The sequence below is a fragment of the Hemicordylus capensis genome, chromosome 6 (assembly GCF_027244095.1).
Source record: "Hemicordylus capensis ecotype Gifberg chromosome 6, rHemCap1.1.pri, whole genome shotgun sequence".
Taxonomy (NCBI): Eukaryota; Metazoa; Chordata; class Lepidosauria; order Squamata; family Cordylidae; genus Hemicordylus; species Hemicordylus capensis.
The window spans coordinates 148,393,912-148,416,523 of NC_069662.1; the positions used below are offsets into that span (position 1 = coordinate 148,393,912).

At 42.7% G+C, this 22,612-nt stretch overlaps 1 protein-coding gene and 1 long non-coding RNA gene across 10 annotated transcripts in view; one reads left to right on the top strand and one right to left on the bottom strand.

Moving 5' to 3' along the window:
* Positions 1 to 22,612, bottom strand: part of PARD3 (par-3 family cell polarity regulator) — a 766,284-nt gene that overhangs the window by 576,607 nt on the left and 167,065 nt on the right. The gene's annotated exons all lie outside the window — the stretch shown is intronic.
* On the top strand, positions 232 to 3,123 carry LOC128329836 (uncharacterized). The gene is made up of 2 exons (XR_008309814.1): positions 232 to 313; positions 2,799 to 3,123. It is a non-coding gene; the product is annotated as an uncharacterized LOC128329836 (long non-coding RNA).

Sequence of the window (22,612 nt, forward strand, 5' to 3'; positions counted from 1 at the left end):
CACCTCATGTGACTCCCCATTGCCCCCTGCCCAGCCCCATAGCCTCTCAGCCACTTGCCCTCTTCGCCGTCTCTCCTGCTTGTTCTGCTGGCCCGCAATCGAAGCAGCAGGCAAGCTGCCAAGAGCTCCTTTTCTCCCGCCTCTCAGCTGATCGGCGGGTGGGCGGGGCTTCCACGGAGGCCTCCGTGTAGGCCGCAGTGAAGCCTGAACTCGAGTAGGGCCCAAGCAAGCCAGGAAGGAGGAGGCAGCCAGAGTGTTCTCTGCAGCAGAAGACCCCTTGCTGCCCTGCTTAACCCAGACCAGCATTTGCCAGGTAGAGTGTGAACTCCTTTTTGTGGTTACCTTTCCCGCCCCCCCCCACCCCATATATAGGGATCTGCTTGCCATAGGGCTTGGATATGGGGGGGGGAGGGACCGAGAAGTCTCTGAATATTTATTTTGAAACAGCTTGGAAAATTTGCTGACTTAAAAAAACTATCTAAAAAGTCCTATAAGTGGCTTGTTTCATGGCAGAAAATTGCAAAAACTTCTGGAACAGTATTTTATTAATTTTATTTATTCATTCATTCATTTATAAATGCACTTATGTTCAAGTTGTTTTGCAACCCAGAAGGTCTGAGTGAGAACTGTGAAGCATGTGTGGTGCTTTTATTTTATTTTTCTTGTGTGTGAACTGCTCCCCAATAACTTGCAGGGACTTCAGGGTCAATCTGGCCAACATGTGAATGCAGCACCTCCTTTCCAGAGGAGATGTGTCTTAAAGGGCTTTAAAAGCCTCCTGTGAAAAACCTCCTGCAATCAAACTTGACTGAATTTGTTCAGAATTCTGAGAAAACAAACATAGGCTCACCCTGCATGGTTGAAAGTCTCCTTTGCTAATCTGCAGCGAGGGGCCCATTTTAATAATTCATCTTTCTAGTGTCTTCTAGGCATTAAAAGTAATACAAATGTATAGTACTCAGTGTATATCACTATATATTGTGACGTGTGTGTGTGTGTATTCAGTGAAATGTATTTGCAGGCAGCATACTTATTTTGGAATATCAGACTTAAATCCTTGGGGGCCTGGGGTGTGCGGAGGCCCTGGACTTGGGGGGGGGGGCATTTTAAAATCTTGTCTCTGGGCCCACTCCAACCTTGCTACGCCCCTGTAGGTAGGCATTCCCAAGATCCCATCACACTTCAGCACAATCAGTTCAGGATGGGGTCATAAGAAGATGGGGACAGAACTAGGCAGGAGATGGTGTCGCTATACTGTAGTATCCCTACTGCACTCCTTTATTTTCTCCCATATCTGTGAAGCAGTGTTCTCTCTAATTTTTTTTCATTTGTGTGCAGAATGTGTTTTGTTCTGGGAGGAAGTATCAAGGCAGTGTGTCCACATGTGAATTCAGAGTGGGGCTTCCTTGATTCTACCTGAGCGGGATCTAAAATTGACTGAGCGGACATCAAAAGATGTGTGAGCATGCACACATGCGCACACCTTAGAGAGAACACTGTTGTGAAGGGTTGCCATTGTCTCTTAGAGGGAAAAATGAAAGTGAAGCCTGACTTCCAGCCCTGACACTGTGTGATCAGGCCAACTCATAGGGATCCCACAGGGATTCAAGGCATGTGTGCACATGCATGTTCTTGAAGCACAGAGAGACATCCTACATGACTCTCTGCCCCCCGCTGCCGCAACACAAGATCCTTGCACAATACAGGTTCTCCCAGCACACACAGACTCCGCCCAACATAATGTCAGTTTACAATTTGCTAGTACAAGACAATGCTGACAACTACAGATTCAGTACTGTACATGTGACCCATTGCAGCAATAGGTTAAATCAAAGAAAGTGTCTGCCTTGGCAATTTGAGTAACCTTTATTTAAGGTTTACAGAAAAGGGTTGGATAGGAATCTCTTGGGAATGCTCTACAGGTATGGATATATTCCCTTAGGGTAAGAATGGGCAAGATGATCCACTGGCTCCCTTTCATATCGTTCTATTTAGGCTCACAAAACAAAAATGTGTGTGCACATGCATTTATAACTCCCACTTCTTTAAGGGATGGCAGCATACGATTTTTTTCTTGGTGGGGGAGCTTGTCCACTATAACTCCCACTTCTTTAAGGGATGGCAGCATACGATTTTTTTCTTGGTGGGGGGGCTTGTCCACTAAGGGACCACAGTGAATATGAGTTACCATGGGGGTTTCTAGATAGCAACATATGGGATCTGCAAAGCTTTTGCACAAGTTCCAAGAATGATCTTACTCCCCATACACACGTCCCTGCATCACCACCTGCTAGCCAGCTCTTTCATTCCAGGAAGAACCCATCCTCCTCCTCAGTTGCCAGGAAAGTAGTAAGGTAATGGGTTCCTCTTGGAATACAAGAACTGACAAGCACATGGCGCTGTTAAAATTACACAAGGTTCCAACTTAGCATGCATACAGAGGGTAAAAATGCACTAGGAAGGAGCATGGAAGCCTGTGTGCAGAGATGCTTAGAAGCTGTGAAAAAGCACTGCAGATCCCACATTAGAAACCCCTGATATAATGTGAAGAAAAGGATTCAGAAGGCTGGAGACAGGTCGACATCAAAAGAACTCTAGAGAACAACCGGGACTATTGAAAAGCACCGATGAGCCTATTAATTGTTTTGGGTATAAGAGGCTTCTACCCAACTACTGTTTAAGGTAGAGTTGTGTCTCTTTGTTATTATATTTATAATATTTGTAGTAATTTTATGTATTTTATGTTACTATATTTATAACTGCATTTGTATTACCGTATATTGTAAATCAACTCTCAGGATTCAGAGGGTCTGGAGCAGATCTACCTCAGGGAGGACTCTAGAGAATCGTCTGGGCCTATTCATCAGCCTACACATTATTTATTTCAGTGAGCAGAAGAAGTGGAGACAGCAAAGATCATATCTCTACACCATCCTGAAGGACTGGAATCAAGTAGGAGAACTTACCGATAACAGATTTGTGGGGCATTTCTGGGAAAAGAATCCCTAGGTTTCAACAGAGTCTAAAGTAATTGCTGTGGTGGTGTTTTGTTTTTTTTAACTTTTTAACAGAATACTGTTATATTTGTGTTTCAAGAAGAACTGAAGTAAATTTGAACACATAGTTTGCTTATTATTGCTACCATAGCAATTGCTGAGATCCACAAGGTGGGTTCATGCTGCCACTGAAGCTGAATGCACTCATTCCGCTTAACAATGTATTCTGCAAAAAAAGAAGTAAATTTATTTTTGTTTAAGGGATTGGATGCGCGTGTGCACGCACACACACACACACACACCCTGGGAAACATGGGCCAGCTATGTGCTTAATTTTCAGAAATATTTCCATGTCCTCCCAAGATGACAAATATCTACGCCATTATTATTAAGGGGCATGTATTTTTCTGAACACTAACAACTGCAAATAGCAGGCACTGTGGCATTTCTGTGCTAACAGTCTCTGCCGGGTCAACTGTTAAGCATACAGTAGAAAGGTAAGTATGGGATGGCTGTGCATTCTCGTTAATCAGTGGCTCTCCTTACCACAGTCCTGAACTGAGTGAAGATTTGCAACAACATTACAATTAGGCAACCACCAGGAACTGGCATTGGGAAGAAAAAATGCCATACAGTTGAAGAGTTTTTTGGAGGGATTTCTTTTTGAGCGAGAGAAAGAAATCTAAAAACACAATTACCCCACAGATGTTCAATAAAGCTAGAATTAAGTTCCCAGCAGTGTGATTAGCCTTCGCTGTACAACTGTGCTGGCAACACAGGACTCCTTGGAAAACCACTGATGTGGTGTCACTGCTCATCATTGCAACAGATGTTGAATGTTTCTGTAAAATCTCCTCCTAATATTTCATCAGTTTTCTTTATTTTCCTTAAGGTTTTGTTATAATAGATTTTTTCCCCTTTAAGGACCCCCCTCCACACACACAAGATGAATGACCCCCAAACAAAAAAGATTTTTGAAAACAGGCAGAGTCCTAAGATTTTCCCAAGCTGCGCATCCACTGTAACTAGGATACTCCAGTGTGCACAGTTTATGTTACTAGACGATGCAACTCTACAGTGCATCCAGTTGGCTTTGATTTGGTCAATTCAACTTATTAGGTTAAGCCTAATCAAAGAGAGAAGTGAAGTGGCTGATGCAAGGGTAGGGTGAGGGGAAGAAGATGTCACAAGCAGGCAACAAAGAAGGAGGAGGTCCAGGACTGAATTATGACACAGTTAAGACTGCAAGCTTTAATCAGTCATGTAGAAATAGATGCTATATGCCATGTTAGTCAAATATATAGATTAAAAGAAGAAGGCGGCAACACCTTTTAGACTAACTAACATTGTAATACATGATACACTAGGTTATCACTAGGTTATAACCCACTTCCTCAGAAGCAGAGTGAAACCAAGGATGGTCAGTTTCAGCAGGTATTGACAGCATTCCATATACCTTTAAAGAGAGATTTACAATGGTTTTACATACACCAGGTAGCAAAGGAGAGAAATTACCACCTATGTGTCTCTGAAATGTTCATAAATGTTGAACATTCTCTATTCAAAGGGAGATGGGCACAATCCAATTAGCAGAACAACTAATAGTAAAATTTGTGCCAAATCTCTCTTTGAGTAAAGATTATGGGTTTTATGCACATTAGAGAGACATATAGTCGATAATCTCTATCCCCTGCTATCTGATACTTATTTTTATTTATTTTTATTTGATTTGATTTGTATACCAAATTAAAACAAATTTAAAAACATCATAACAATTAACAATTTAAAAACATATTAAAACAACAATTAAACAATTACAGTGATTAAAAACCCCAAAATCAGGTTTTAAATTTTAAAATAGACCAAATATTAAAAACCTCAAAATTTAGGAAGCTGAGAAAGCTTGGGTGAAAAGATGGGGTTTCAGGTGTTTTTTGAAAATTGCCAGAGATGGAGATGATTATATCTCAGCAGGGAGCGCATTCCACAATCTCGGGGCAGTGACTGAGAAGGTCCGTCTCTGTGCAGCCACCAAACGGGTTGGCGGCAACTGGAGACGGACCTCCGCAGATGACCTCAATGGGCGGTGGGGCTCATAATGAAGAAGACGCTCTCTTAGATACACAGGGCCTAAGATGTTTAGGGCTTTGTAAGTTTTAACTAGCACTTTGTATTTTGTCCAGAAACCTATTGGCAGCCAGTGTAACTCCATCAGTAAAGGAGTAACATGGTCTCTCCGAGATGACCCAGAGACCAACCTGGCTGCTGCGTTCTGAACCTACTGAAGTTTCCGGACTACGTACATAGGCAGCCCCACGTAGAGCGCATTACAAAAGTCAAGTCTGGAGGTTACCAACAGATATACCAGAGTTTTGAGGTCATTGATCTCGAGAAACGGGCGCAGCTGGCGTATCAGCCGGAACTGATAGAAAGCACCCCTGGCCACCGCCTCAACCTGAGAAACCAGGGAGAAGTGTGAATCCAGAAGTACTCCCAGACTGCGAACCTGTTCCTTTTGGGGAAGTGTGACCCCATCTATAACAGGTAGATCAAAATAATCTCTAGAGTTCTGACCCTGTACAATAAATACCTCCGTCTTATCTGGATTCAGCTTCAGTTTATTCTCCCTCATCCAGCCCATTACCGCTTCCAGGCAGGCATTTAGGGAGGATATGCCAGCTCCTGAAGAAGATGACATGGAGAAGTAGATCTGGGTGTCATCAGCGTACTGGTAAAAGCCAGCACCAAATCCCCTGATGATCTCTCCCAGTGGTTTCATGTAGATGTTAAAAAGCATTGGAGAAAGCACAGCGCCTTGAGGAACACCATACTTAAGCTCAGATTTCGAAGAGCAACAGTCTCCAATTGACACCATCTGGAATCTATCAGAAAGGCAGGAGCAAAAGCACTGTAGAACAGTGCCTCCCACCCCCAACACTCTCAGACATTCCAGAAGGATACTATGGTCAATAATATCGAAAGCTGCCGAGAGATCCAAAAGGACCAACAGAGTCACACTTCCTTTGCAAATCCCATTTGGAGATCATCCATCAGGCCAACCAAAGCAGTCTCCACCCCATAGCCCGCCCGAAAACCAGTTTGAAATGGGTCTAGATAAATCAGTTTCCTCCAAGACCGCCTGGAGCTGAGAGGCCACCACCCTCTCAATTACCTTGCCCAGCCATGGGAGGTTGGAAACAGGCCTATAATTGCTCAACTCTGAGGGATCTAATGCAGGCTTCTTTAGAAGAGGTCTAATGATTGCCTCCTTAAGACAAGGAGGCATCCTACCCTCCCTCAGAGAAGCATTTATGATTTCCACCAGGCTGTTTACAACAACCTCCCTGCTAGATCGAACAAGCCATGTTGGACAAGGGTCAAGAGAACAAGCGGTAGGCCTCACCCCTCCAAGCAGCTTGTCCACATCCTCAGGAGTCACAAACTGAAACCAATCCAGTCGAATCACATAAGAGGAGCCGTTGGGCACCTCCAGCTCAGACATCAAATTAATTGTGGAGTTTCCATCTAGGTTGGCCCGAATCTGAGATATTTTATCTGCGAAAAGCTCTTTAAACACACCACAGCGGGTAACTGATGACTCCAAATTTTGGTTCGGGGGGGCAGATACTAATCCCCTCACAACACTGAACAGAGTTGTTCAGGGTTGTGAGGGGATTAGTATCTGCCCCACCTCCCTTGAACCAGAATTTGGAGTCATCAGTATATGTGTAAAGCCATTGTAAATGTCTCTTTAAATGTATACAGAATGCTGTCACTACGTGCTAAAACTGACTATCCTTGCTTTCACCCTGCTTCTGAGCATGTGGATTAAAACCCACAGAACCTCTTATATTAAAATATTACTTAATCTAAAAGGTGCTGCCTTATTCTTTTTTAAATCACATAGATTAATCTATTCTTTTTATTTTAAAAAAATCTTTTTAACTGACCAAAATGGCATCCTGATTAACTACACTTATAAAAACGCCAGGTGGCATGCACTATCTTAGAAGAGGCATTCCCAAAGGAGAGGCATTCCCTCTTCAGTCTCACACTGAAAGAATGCCTATTTGAAGATGGTGCCTGCTATGACATCATGTCAAAATATGGTGTGTATACTTTTTGTTTCAGAACAATTGGTGCTGTCCTATGCACATTTAATGTACTGATTAAAATTCACTTTGTTAACCAACAAGGATGTCTTTAACTGGTGGATGAATAGGACTGCCACACATGCATGGACAGATATGCAAGAGGAAGACTGCAGATAATAAGGAAACTGGCAGACAAAGTGCTAGACAACATTCAGGGAACTCAGCAGACCAACAGTTATGCAAGGTTCAGTGAATACAGTAGGCAAGGGGGCTAGCTGAGAATGGTAACCGTGACTGAAATGACAAGGAATGAGGGAGAGGGAGAGGCAAACAGCACTAGCAGGTTTGGCCGATGAAGAATGTTGCAAAAACAACACGCTGCTTTGAAATCAATTGTCTTTATAGTGCTGCAGCTCTGGTTTCTGATACAGTACCCAATGGGCAGAGAAAGGCCTCAGTCCTACTCTCTGTTTGAGATAGATTGTCAGATCAGTGCTCCACATCTTTTGGATTGCTTCCCCATGAGACAAGAGAACTGGGTTCCACTGCACTCCTGGCCCAGAGCACACAGAACAGTGGAGATAGGGGAAGACGTTTGAGAGTCCCCCCTGCAAGTGGGGAAAATCTCTGTAGGAAACCCATGCCTCTGGATCATCAACCTGAGATGATACCCATCTACTAGCTTAGGCTCTGTGACTGTGAGAACCCCTCAGCCCCTGGTCCCAGCATGGCAGAATGATCAAGGCACAGCCCCGTAAACATGAGAAGAGGAATTTTAGGTATTGCTTCAAAACAGGCCACATATTTAGCCACAAAGGTGCTTCTGTAAGCAAAACCAGAACCCCAGATAAGAAGAGAACTTTGAGGTGGCAACCATTTTTCCTCCAAGAGCCCCCAAACCTGTTCAGAAAACACGCTTTGACTCTTGCAACAGGATATTTCACTGCATAATGAAGGCTATACATACAGACCAGACCTGTGTGACCTTTATAATAAAGCTAAAATAGATCCGCTTCTCTTATCTGTCATTCAAGCTTCCTTTTCTCAACTCTGGCTGCACTCCTCGCTATCTCCCACTAGCCCAGGCAATCCGATCAATAGACCAGAAACCAGTGTAGAAATTACTGCTCCAATATGTGACATTGCCAGAGAAGGCATGACATTTCTCTTCACTGTCTGATTAAGCACCGGTGTGGTGGGTGGAGGGCACACACACAAAATCAAATTGGAGTTCAGCTCATCCACACACAAGAAACTCGGAAGTGGTAATAGAGACACTAACACGGATCATAGGGACGTTTTATAAAGCTGAGAAATCAGGTGAGAAATTGTTTCCAGGGAGGAGGCAGAAGAAAGGAGCTCTCTTCCTCAACTGTGTTATGCATCAGTCAACAACCTGCATTCTTGAAACTGTTGTGTCTCCTTACTGCCAGCCTCCATAGTATAATAGCGTTTTAATTTTTTTTTTAAATTGTTGTAATGTTTTAACTTTCTGTTATCATTTTGTTTTAATGAAAGTTTTAACTTTTTCTGTTTTTGCTTCGTTGTCAACCGAACAGAGACACAAGTTTTGGGCGGCATAAAAATAAGTTAAATAAATAAATATAAATAAATAAATAATCTGAACCAATATGGAGATGGGGCCGTAGCTCAGTAGTAAAGCATCTGCTTTGCATGCAGAAGGCCCCAGGTTCATTCGCCGGCAGCATCTCCACATAGTGGAGATAAGATCCTTCTTATTTATTTATTATTTCTTTGTGTAAACTGCCCTGAGCCATTTTTGGAAGGGAGGTATAGAAATCAAAATAGTAGTAGTAGTAGTAGTAGTAGTAGTAGTAGTAGTAGTAGTAGTGCTGGGAAAGGCTCCCGCCTGAAACCTTGGAGAGCCACTGCCAGTCAGTGCAGTAGATGGTCTAATGTGGTCTAATGGTCTGACTCAGTATAAGGCAGCTTCCTACATTTCTAATATGAAATTTGTAATCCTGTCATACAGGTTTCTCTCAACACATCCTTGGCTTACAGTTAACAGGGTCCAGCAAGACATAAGCCCCCAGAATGGGTGCAGCACACTAACACTCCCTAAGAGGTTGCAGAAACAGATTTATTCAAAGCAGACACATCAGCTCCATCATGTTTCTGGTACAGATGGCCCTTCAATTGATTTAAACTATAATTAACAGATAAGCAATTACAGTTAGCATGAAAGATTTAATTTATGAAGGAAGATAGGAGCAAAGGTGAGCAGGCACGGAGCCAGGCGAGCAGCGGCCTGTGTCCAGCCCCGCTCGGCGGCCCCTTCCGAAATGCCCATGCGCGTGACGTCATGCGCACGGGGCGTGGCTTGGGCTCCAAAGGAACCCAGAGCGAACTCCCCCCTCCCACGCCCGGGCAAACTTTCTGCCAAGTATTTCATGCAGCTCCGACTGCATAATAGAACGTTTTTCCCTTCCTCTCCCTCTCTGGAGGGAGAGAGAGGGGAAAACATCCTATTAGGCAGCCGACCCTGCCTGAAATGACGCTCCGAGAGCTCGTTCGGGCTCTCGGCAGCCCAGGCCACACACCCCCTTGTCATGTGACTTTGTCATGTGCAAGGGGGCGTGGCCTGGGAGGCCGAGAGCCCGAACGAGCGAATGAATAGTTTGTCTCAGGCAGTTGTGGGCTTTCCTTCACTGGAAGCTTTCAAGCAGAGGCTGGACAGGCATCTTGCGAGGTTATTGTCGCAGTTTCCTTCACTGGGCTTCCTATGTTCCTAAGTAGTACAGTCAACAACTTCCAAACATTCTGCCAGTCCTGCTACAACCGCCATGCGTTCATCCAATCTGCTGCAGTTTACCCCAAAAGATTTCGGTCTTCACACCAGTGTTCCCTTTAACAGAGATTCCCAGATGTTGTTGACTACAACTCCCATAATACCCAAGCAAAGGCTTTTGCAGCTGGGGATGCCGGGAGTTGTAGTCAACAGCCTCTGGGAACCCCTGTTAGAGGCAACACTGTCACACCTTAGGTCAAAAGATACTCTGCATTTGCAGGAAAAGTCAACCCTTTCGCAAAACAAACAAACAAACACCCTTCTCTAATCTCATCCACAGTGTGACCACTATCCATCCTTATGAAGCGGTGAAATCCCAAGAGACAGAATATGCAACTAAATAGTAATATGCACAAGAGCAGAGCTGTCTAATGCTGAAGGAGACCCCAAGATTAAAGAAAAGTGATCCCTGGTAGCAATTTGACAGAATTCATAGCAAGGGTTGAAATAGGTGGATGCAGCAAGACAGTACTATACAGTGATTCTCTTGAAAATATATTTAATCTACTTAGGAGGTCTGTGTCTGCAATCCACAAAAAGGTTATATGCATTTAGGTTCCACTGAAGTCACCAGGGCCAATGATTAACTGTAAAAGCTTTTACAGAATTATTCCTTATCTGTGTAGTCTCTGACTAATACATTAAACTGCAACAGTTTTACTACAACTGTTGAGTATAGAGACAGAACTAAACACAGTTACTGACCAATTTGTTTCAGGTATACTGTGAATTTCCGGAAGCACTGAAGGCATACAATGTAAAGAACAACAAATGCGCATAACAGAGTATTTAGTCAATAAAGCATTTTCCTTGATGTGTAGGTGAGAAATAAAGCTTCTTTTGCATTGTGTGTGTTTTCAGACATTAATGAATGGGTTTGCTCAAATGCATCAATTCTCACCTTGCTGTCCTGAAGGCTAAAATGCTGTTTTCCTCATAAATTCTGAAGATAATTTCTAAAACTTCCCCAAGGGTGGAATTTTGCTATTTCATAATTTTCTCTTACTTTCTTGCAGGCAAAACTCTCTCTCTTATTACACACGCGCGCGCGCGCACACACACACACACACACACGAGCTTGGGGAGCAGAGAAAACACACAGAGAGAGGTCAAGAAAATACAGGGCGGGGGGAATCTTCTATTAACACACTATCATGAAAAAAATCCAAATGACTGCAGGCTTTCACCTCAAAAGAGAAATTAATAAAATCATTTATTTTCTAAACTCACTTTAATATTCAGCAGTCCAAAGACTCAATTTGTCTTCTTTGCTTGCTTCCTGGAACATATCATCATATGTAGAAATGGCCAGGTGGAATAAAGTCCCTTAGAGGTAATGTAGCAATACAATAACAGTCTGTAAGAGAGCATGACCAACTCTTTCAAATGGTTGTCTCAGGACTATCTTATCAGCTCTAAATTCCTGACTTTGGAAAACAAGGCCTGTGGAGATAACAAACAAGGGAAGGAAATGTATGTGCTTGTACACCCTTTCACTTTCATCAGTGTTTTTTCTTTTCCAAGCCAAGAATGATGGTTTGGAATCACTGGACTATGATGCTCCGGAAACGTAAAACAGCAACTTATGTATGGGAGGTATAAACATGTAATGTATAAATGAATAAAGTATGGTGCAGTGGCTAATCTACCTCACAGAGTTGCTCTCAAGATAAAATTAAGAGGGGGGCCATCTTGCCTATGTCATCCTGAGCCCTTTGGAGAAAGGGTAGAAAATATAATAAGGGAATATCATCAGAAAATGACTTGCTTCTTGGACAATGCAATTATCCACAACCTGCAGGCAAATCCCCAAGCACTGAAGACAATATTTCCCACTTTGTGTGTGGGCACACACATTCTGCATCTCTGGGAAAACAGAGACAGTTAATGCACTTGAGATGCAACTGATCAGCTTCCTATAGTGAACAGGGTCCTTATGCTTATTTTAATTTAACAAGCAGAATGGAGGTCCACTGCCATTTTCCTTCCTATAAAGCACTAACTGTTTTTAAGGGCTTGTTATAATTACCTCCTCCTCCTAACTCTTTCCACAATGCCTAAGCACACAAAAGGTTGAGTTAATATGATCCTTCAACTGACTCTAGCTAAAGAGGGGGGAAATAAGTTTAAGTAAGTGCAATTCAGCTGGGATTTAGTGTACCAACTATAGGATTAAGAACAAAACCCAAACATATTGAAACAAGAATTAAGGATGTTTGCCTCCAACACATCCTGATTTCATGAGAGATACGGGGGAAGTGTTGCTTTATTAGCATACAGGCTCACAGTCTCCAGTGGGTGGGAAAACATGGGAAGAAAAGCTGATGAGGGGTTCTCAACGAGATCAGTAAAGGCAGCACACTTTTCTAGTGACAGTCTGCAGACCGCTACTGACTGTCCCTTAAAATTTGCAGAAAGGGAGGCATTGGCTGTGCTCCAAGGGGCAATTAACCTTTGATTTAATCCAGGAGGACTCTTCTTGTATTGGTCTTCAATTAGTAGGTGGAAAGTGAATAACAAACTGACTTAAGATGGCTCACACTAATGGCATCACTATCGTTTTTTAGAGTTTCTGGGTTTAATAGGAAACCAGAAAGTTAAATACAGACCTGCTCTATTTCCACTGTTTGTCTGTTTTTGTTTTCTTGCTTAATTTACTGTTTACAACTTTGACCCTATTTAATTTACCGTTTACATCTGTGATTTTTCCTCAGAGTGTCTGAGGAGAGACAGAAGGTAGTATCAGTGAGGATGACACATGTGTGGACCTGTAGTGCACATACTAATACAATGAATATTTATATGCTGCTTTTCAATCCAAGTTCTCAAAGCAGTTTACATAGATAAACAAACAAACAAACAAAATTGACAGCAGCAGCAGCAGCCACTGGAAGGATGCTCTGCAGGGGATGGATAGGGTCATCTGGTTTTTACTACCACAAATATTTATATACTGTACTGCTCTTCAACCAAAGTTGTACACAGATACTGTTTAAAGATCTGTGCATGTGTACACTTGTACAAGAGTAAGTCAAACTACAGTGGAAAGAGAGTGAAATAGGTGATCTGTTAGGGAGATCTTTCCGAGGTAAAAAATGCCGTGGTAGGAAAGGGTAATCAGGCCTAAACATTGATAAGAAGAATTTTCAAACGAGACACAGATTACCTGTATTTACACCTTTGTTTTAAATTTTCATGCAACAACAACAAGCAAGCAAAATTCCTACATCTACAGTACCAACATATTGATATTCTTGTTTATATCAAGCTATTTCTTTTTTGGTTCCTTTCATCTGTTCCTCTGCTTCTCTCTCTCACCCTCACGCTCTCTAGGGATGTGCACGAGCCAGTTTGGCACCTGCTTTGGGAAGCACCAAACCAGCTCGGGCACCTACAGTCAAACCAGTTTGGAAGGGTAGGGAGCGGTTCCCTTAAGAAGCAGGTTAAAAGGTCCTTACCTGCTGCTCCCTTGGTGTTCCGCCACTTTTCTGGGCATGGTGCTCACTCTAGCAAGGGTTGTGGTGGCTACGACACCGTTCCCTGCAGCCTGCACATGTGGCAACTGCATGCACAGGGCTAACTCACATGCGCAGGCTGCAGGGAACGTTGCCACAGCCTTTGTTAGAGCGAGTGCTGCACCCAGAAAAGCAGTGGGACAGCAGCAGAGGAGGTAAAGACCTGCTTACCTGATTCTTCAGCGAACCCCACCCAAACCTGCACAAGCCATTTGTGCACATCCCTAATACTCACTTTACCAAGCTACTGGGGTTTTGAATGTTCTGTTGCAGTGGATAGATGGTTGCACTAGATTAATTACAGAAAGGTAATGGGGGATTATCCCCACCTTAGATTAAGGTTTGATGGACTCGGTTTAGAGTAGGCTTGCTCAACTTTGGCCTCCCCCCAGCTGTTTTTGGACTACAACTCCGATAATCCCCATCCACAGTGGCCAATAGCCAGGGATTATGAGAGTTGTAGGCCAACATCTGCAGGAGAGCGGAAGTTGAGCAGCCCTGGTTTAGAGCCTGGTAGAAATAACCCTCACATCCCACAACCAATGAAGCCCTGGCTCAAAAAGGGCTGCAGATCACTGCACCAGAACACCCAGAATCTTCTAAAACACACTGCAGTTCCACGGCAGACCTGCAGGGATCCATCAGCAGACCAGTCAACGAGTGATCCCTGAGCACAGAAAATTTTAGAATAAATGATGTAGCAAGACAATGCAGTCAGCACAGATCAGCAGCAGGAAAGACTCAAGCATCAAGTGGTTCTCATTAGATAAAAAAGCACTTCTAATTAAGGATTGGCTTGTTTTCACTTTACTTTACTTTAAAGTTGTCGTGCATGGGATTATTCAGCAGCAGATACCACTCTCTGTCATGTACAATATTTCTACAACATTGTGTCAAAACAGACCAATTTCTTAAATTGTTTTATCTGAAACAATAAGCAAACATGGAAGTGGGACAGAGTCATTAAGGCTCAATTGTCTCTGGAGACTAATAATAATTTGCAAAACATGTTAATCATTCAACTGTATATCAAAGTTGTATTCACCCCCTTAGTAGGGAGGCCAAGAAATCCATGCATGTTCATGTTGTGATTTGTGTACAGTGACACATCTATCCTGCTGTCCAAAATGCCCAAAGGCAAATAAAACCCACAACAATGGGAACACAAAGATGTGTATCATCTTCTGCCTTTGAAATGGCAATGAAGTCCTGTGGTTCGCAATATTTTAGTTCTACATCTACATGCTTTTACATTTCCATTCTAGATTTAAGTACCTTGCTGTGCCTAATCCCTTAGATTTTCTATATCTACAACAAATGTGTAAAACAAAGGGGTGGAGGAAAAACAGGATTAGTTTTCGCTAGAAGCCTCATGCAGTACTGTGTGGGTGTAACTGCTTATTACAAGGATAGCATCCTGATGAGGACAAGGAGACAGCTCCAACTATAAACTTACACTGACCTCTGCTGAGCATTTTGAGTATATTGCACCAAGGAAGAACTCACAGTGTGGAATGCTGTTTAGCCTTTTCAGAACCACGGCAACACAGGGATTATTATTAAATGTATGGGTGATCCCTGCTAATTGAGCAGAGAGGCACCTTTTAAAAGCGGTAATTTTCTTTATTTAGCAGGGATGGGGGAGCAATTGGCTTTCTCCATCCCCAGCACAGCATCCCTCCAGTGGCTGTTGCTGGTGTCTATCTTATGTTTCTTTTTTAGCTTATGAGCCCTTAGGGGACAGGGCGACACTTTATTTATTTATTTATTTGTATCTATGTAAACCGCTTTGGGCGCATTTGTTGAAAAGCGGAATATAAATATCAGCCATATATAAATATTCGTCATAAAAGATGCAGGGCATCGGGGATTATCGCTGGTAGTGGTTGCAATTAAGCATACAATACAATACTGGACGATGCAGAATATGAGAAGGCTATATGATTCCATGCTGTTTCCCTCAACACCAAGTTGCAGTGACAGCAGAACTTTATCAGGTGAAACAAGAGTCTGAGTGTGTGTGTGTGTGTGTGTGTGTGTGTGTGTGTGTGTGTGTGTGAGAGAGAGAGAGAGAGAGAGAGAGAGAGAGAGAGAGAGAGAGAGAGAGAGAGAGAGAGAGAATCCCAGTTCAGACCTAGCAACAATTTGTATAAGTCATTGCTTTCCCACAAATAAGTATCCAAAGCCTGAAGTCTTCACTTGGAGGCCAAATATGGTTTGTGCAACCCAAATTACTCAGTTTGGACAACTACAATTTGCTCAAACCAGGGAACAAGAGAGGAGAAGAGAGTGCACAATTAAGAAAAAAAACTTGTGAACCCAAAACTTGTTCACACTGGCATGAACTTATGGCCTTGGCCTTGGTAAGAACTAATCTGCCCACTTTCCTTTCTCTATAATCTTCATTGATAATTGCCATCTTCACAAGTCAGCCCACTTCAGCCTTAAACATTCACACATCCGCCATCTTGAACTGGGGTGGATGACATCATCACAAATGATGCCGTTGAGGTGTCCATGTGCGTCCCCACAACTATACCCGATTTGGTTCATATTGGTCCAGGCATTGCAAAATTGATGAGTCACACAGACATACACACACACAGCCTGGTGATCATCTCATCAGCTTACTTTTCTTAAGAAAAGTAGGCTAAATATAATCCTTCAATTTACTATCACTATTTTCAAGCGAGTCCAAACAATGTCATACTGAGTTAAACAAAATTCGTTGATATAAAGGGTGTTTAAGATAAAGCTCTTTCATTTCATACCCTTGGAATTTTTATATAAAATTTGCATGTAGTTCTATGGGCTGTTTCTTTTCCCCCCAATTGAGACAAATGGATAAAAACAAAGTATTTTCTGATATTGTTCTGTGTAGGACCAAGTTCTTTCTAAACACTTATGAATGTAATGGTATGCTAAAGAAGAACAATTTAATACAGCAGTTTCAAGAAAGACACCTGACTAATGATCTTATTTTGAACAATAGTGGCTGGAATTTAGAATACTGTGGATGCTGCACAAAGCTGTGCACATGCACAAACACAAACACACACACATTTTTGCATGTGAATGTACAACACCTTTCTCCTCCAATGTAGCACATCTGCTGGGGTTTTTCCACATGTGGTACAGCAAATCTGCAGTACCTTGTTTCCAAAACCACGACACATTGCCTGGACTGCAGCCAGCAAGCACCTTTGAAAGAATGCTTAAAAGTTCTCACTGAACAGTTAAGAGACAGAACACAGGATCAAAGAAGTCAGGCAATGAAATTGTTGCTGTGCCATTTCAGACTGCAGAGAATATTAATATGATGAATATTTATATGCCGCTTTTCAACAGACATTCCCAAAGTGGTTTACATAGATATAAATGAATGAATAAATGAATGAATGAATGAATGAATGAATGAATGAAATGGCTCCCTGTCCGCAAAGGGTTCACAATCTGAAAAAGTAAAATAAGGCGGATACCAGCAAAAGCCACTGGAGGGATGCTGTGCTGGGGATGGAGAGGGCCAGTTGCTCTCCCCGTGCTAAATAAAGAGAATCACCACTTTTTAAAAAGGTGCCTCTTTACTCAGCAGAGAGAGAAAATCATATACAGGTGGCCCTCAATATTCGTGGGTTCAATTCCAACAGTTTTGCTTATTCATGGGGCATCTGCCTGCATAGCAATGTAGTTATCATGGGAGTAGTTTTGTTTATTTGCTGTTTTCTCCCCCTGCCCCACAATAAGTAAATTTTCCCAGCCACTGGCACTGTTTCTTTAAGCCTCCCTGTGCAGCAGCCGAGAAGCTGAGCCTTTTAAACTTTAAACCTCCCCGCCCGCAGATGGGTGGGGAGATTTAAAGCTTAAATGGCCACATTTCCTGCTTTTCAGCTGGTGCACGGTGGTGAGGCTTGAAGAGACAGTGGCTTGAACCCATGAGGGGGGGGCGGTTTGGTTAAGCACTCCAGTATTGTGGATTTACTATACGTGGAACTGTCTGGGGACATAACCATTGTGAAATTGGGAGGGCTTTCTGTATACCCCCTATTTAAAAAACAAGCCTTAGCACATCATGATAAAACGTCTCCTAAGAGACAAAAGGGCTGCTTCACACAATCGGAAGCACATTGAAGGAGTTGCCAGCTGAGATACAACCATCATGCACACTCCCAAAAAAGAATTGTGTGGGCAACAAAAATCCCAGTCAGAGGATCGGGAAGTGATTGTGTGGGAGGAGAAACCTCAGTTGGTTGGTGCAGGCTGCGGACCTTTCTCTACCCTAAATCAAACCTAAGATTACTAATGTCAGGTACCCACACTGATCAAATGGGATTATTCCTTCAATAAGATCACTGACCAGTCCTCTACCCTGGATTTTTGCCATCAATCCATTTTTCGCTTGGCTTCCATCTGGGCTGGAAGCTCCTCCAATTAACTTCTGGTTGTGGAAACCAGCTCTGTGTCACAGAAATGCTTCTCACACGTATTCTGCAATACAATTTCAGCTTCGAGCAATACTTTGGATACATTTTCCAACTGAAGTTTTACTCACATAGAATGACCTCTTTTTATCCAGACCACAGAAAATGTAGTGAAACGTATTCATTCCAAAGTACTTGTTTTCAGTGAATGTGAATTCAAACCACACCCACCACACTTGGGACCAACTACATGTCACGTGGAAGAACCATGGTTCATTCTTCAGTATCAAAGTCACCTCTGGAGAGGCTCAATTTGGATCAAGACAACCACACTGAAAAGGGGATTAACCTCTTCCCTAGAGCAGGGCTGTTCAACTTCGGCCCTCCTGAAGATGTTGTCTTACAACTCCCATAATTCCTGGCTCCTGGCCATTGTGGTTGGGGATTATGGGAGTTGTAGTCCAGAAACAGCTGGGCCTAAGTTGAGCAGCCCTGCCCTAGAGATTTCGTATCTCACACAAATACCATATTTGGCCAGCCTGCAGGGCACATATTAACTTCAGGACAATGGTTTAAATCAGGAAAATTTTACAGGAAAAACGGTTTGAACTCTCCTACCCTGGTGCTAAAGCCCTGATCCAAATAGTCATCTTCACAGGAACATAGAAAGCTTCCATAGGCTGTGTCATACCATTGATAATCTAGATCAGAGATTCCTGACCTTGGGTCCCCAGATGTTATTGAACTATATCATTAACCCCAGCCACCATGGCCCAAGGTGACCTTGTATTCCAACAACATCTGGAGACCCAAGGTTGGGAACCCCTGGTCTAGACAGCATTGTCACTGAGAGATCAGTGGCTCTCTGGAGCTTCAGACTGGGTTCTTTCCCTATCTTCTCTGGAGATGCCAAGGACTGAACTGGGACCATATGCATGCAAAGCACATGCTCTACCACTGGAATGCAAGCCCTCTCCCCGTGGGCTGGACCCCCTGCAAGTTTGGTGCTTAGAATCAATGCCAGTGTTCACCTTAAGATCTTGGTGCCTTTAAGAGGATGGGCATTCTCTAAGCACAAAATGGATTATTGGCCATTCCCCTCCCCCCGCTTTAAAAAGTCATTTGAAACTGCAATTATGTCTTGGTAATTTAAGCATATCTCCATCATCAGAAATAATTTCTAAAGGTGAAAAATGTGATTGATTACTGAACTTTCACCTCCCCATTTCCTTTTCCACGTGTCCAAAATTATTTCCCCATTGCATTTTGAAATTAAACTATTTCATTTTCATCTCTGCACCCTTCAGCTTTAGCTGCACATTAGAACTATTTTAATATGTTGAAATGATACCCAAGCTACAGAGTGTTATTTCTTATTGAAAACGGTCATTAATACTGCTTCATACCTCAGAGAGTATGATAGCAATTTCATAATAAAACACAGTATTATCATCATCATTTCTCTAATAACCTGGAAGTGTTTTAATCCTAAGGCCTTACAATTTGTAATCGGTTATCGTTGGAGACGAGAATACTCTGGTCATTACTTAGAAAGGAACATTTCCCATGTCTCCCATACTTCATTCACTAATTGCTGGTTCCTAACATAATTAATTTTATTCTTCTTTCAATTGTCCATAAAGTTTTGATATTCATTGTGAGGAAGAAAGGACAGCCTTGCAGAAGAATGCAATTGCTGGATTGATTGATTTTGGCAGAATTCTGGGCTTTTTAATAATTTACAAAATATTTACAAAATAATTTACAAAACAAAAGAGTGTGCGTGTGTGCGTGCGTGTGTATGCACAAGTATGCATGTGTTAAGTGTGTGTAAGGAGGCGTCTGACTGTAATATTAAGGCAATATCCTGGTTTATGTTAAAGGAGAACAAGAAGGGCAAAGTAGAATTTAAAAAGAATGCCTAATAAAAGAAAATGTTCTCCCAAGTGAAATTCTATCACTCTAAGCCAGAGCACTGGAATTTTTGAAGAATTTAGGGTGTCTAGCACATTTCATTTCTGAAGTGCTGTGTCTCAAAGAGTTCAGTAGTCTATTTTAAACCCCAAAGAAAGATCTATCCCACCAGCCTCCTGAAGTCCTTCATCCTTCCTAAAACTCTGAACATGGCCCGGTTTGCCGGGGGGGGGGGGGAGAGAACAAATTGAACTTGCTGGGGTGGGGGAGTCAGTCTTGTGGGCCTGGAGGAGGGCTGCAGGCCATCCCCTGCCTATCTGTACATAAAGAGGATCCAAACAACAAAACCAGATCTCTCAGCCCAACAGGGCTTTAGTCTTGGTTTTCCACGCACATCAGCCTCCCACGCCACGTGGCAAACTGTCCGAAACTGAAACACAAAACGAGTGAGCCTGACAGTGCAGGCAGAGAGCTGGTAGCAAGCATGGAATTCCCCCCTTGCTAAGTAGTCTCCCCTGGTTTAGATGGGTGACTATATGTAAAAACAGTCTGTTGTGAGATATTCCCCTTAGGGGGCAGGACCATAGCTCAATAGTAGAGCATCTGCACGCTTGCTTACATGACGAAGGTCCCAGGTTCAACCCCTGGCATCTCCAGCTAAGGATGGGAGAGAGACTCTGGCCTGAAACCTTGGAGCACAGCTGCAAGTCAGTGGATACAATACTGGGCTACATGAAGCAACAGTCGGGCTCGGGCCGCTTCCTATGCAATCTTACGCACACTTAGGGAGTAAGCCCCCTGAGATCAATGAGTAAAATTTTTAGGACTATAGTGCATGCAGCTCTTTCCATCCCAACCACAATTCCTCTAAAATTCCTTCTGAATACGAATGCATTTCTGAATACGTTCAGAAATTCCTTCTGAATGCACCATGTAAAGGATAGCGAGGAAAGAAAAAGCAGCAAAACATCACATACCAATTCTAATATGATGAAACAGGGCCCTGGAAATTAGTTTGGCTCAGTCCTGCTTTTGAGATTTGTCATCTTAGTGCTTTACAACAGAGTAAGCTGGTAAAAGCCCACATGTGAGCTTCTAATAAAAGCTTTTTTTTCAGAGGCGTATAGTAAAGCACATGGGCTATTTAAATTGTTGTTCTATTTAGGTACCACCATGGAGCTGGGATAAGGGAAAATTGAGTAAGCACAGAACTTAAGCCTTGATTCTGAATGCTCAGGGCTTTGGGAGATTTAATTTTCATGATACTGTAGCTTTGTGTATTTATTTTCTTCTCTGCTGTAAATTGCAACATAAGCAGTTCTACCACATTGTTCAGAAAGCTCTGTAATGATCATCTGTTTCAAAAGAAATCAGTGTTAATGTTGTATTAAGCCATCTTTGTCCACTGTACTGAATACTAAACTGACATTTCCATCAAAATAGAAGAAAGTGAGCACATCATATTTTTAATGTTATATACTGCATAGATTTAGAGGAGATTTGAGAAGTAGAATAGCAACTCCCTCCGCCCCCACCAAAGAAGTGGTCAGAACAGTTCAACTTTTGAAAACTAAAACAAAGAATCATTAACTCCCTTTCCCCCACCCTCAAAAAGGACCCAATGATATTAGACATATAGTACACATTTGTTAAGTTATGCTAACAACAAACAGGATGTAGTGAGGACAAAGGTGTGGCTAGGAACAACCATCCATTTCCAACCTTCAGACTATCCTCCTAGGAGAGGAGAGCTGGTCTTGTAGTAGCAAGCATGTACTGCTTGTACAAAGAAGGGTCCACATCGGTTTGCATTTGGATGGGAATCTTCATGTGAACACTGTAAAATAATCCCCTAAAGAGATCGGGCCATTCAAATTTCATTCCCTGGCATCTCCATGGAAGGCTGTGAAAGACTCCTGCCTGACGAGTTCTGCCAGTCAGTGTAGACAATACTGAACTAGATGGACCAATAGTCTGACTTTGTATATGGCAGCATCCTATAAAGACTTAACATTCTCTTTCTCATGAAGTTTGCTTTAAACATCTCTTCATGCTTTCAGAGTGTTGACCTCTGAAGACAGGAGTCCAACAAGAGGCTTGCACTCAACCAGCATCAAACCAGCTACTAATCATTGAACTCAAAGGCAGATACATGTTTTGCGCTGTATCTGTCAGGCCCCAAAAGATCTTGAACAATGAGAGCTGCAGATCAGGCACTAGCTCCATAGCTACTTACATCACCAGATCTGCTGGCCAGAGAAGAGAACTCTAAGGCAAGAGACTCACCTGACAGACCATAATTCTCGTCTCCTGTCCAGTGATATGGGATTGCCACTCTGGTGATACTGACAATTATGAAGACCTTAGGGCCTGTTGCCTTCTTCATTCTGTAGTACTGGTTGCTGGGGGAGGACACCACTTCGCCCCGTGCATACCAGACTATCAGCCTTCAGCCAAGCCATACGCATGGACCCTGTTAACAGCCTGCGCTACAGTCTTGTCAGTGAAAGTTCTTACCTTGGAGAATCAAATAACTCTACTATCTTCTGCTACCCTTGTAAAACAAACAAACAAAATCCCTTCTACTAATCATGAATTTACTGACCTATTTATAGGCAGGCTATTTTCATTTTTAAGACACTTTCCCATTGTTCTTGTATTTCTCCGTCACAGTTCTCTGAGAAAGGCCACTATTCTTCACTTTTTATGAATGAGGGAGAGGCTCAGGGTGGAGAAGGAAGAGGCAATGCTTTGTCCAAGACCACACAGCAAGCCCATAACATAGGCAGAACCCAGCTTCCATATTCACGTCCAACTCTCAACTGACTGGTTCCACACTGGATCGGATACACACTCAGGGAACCTC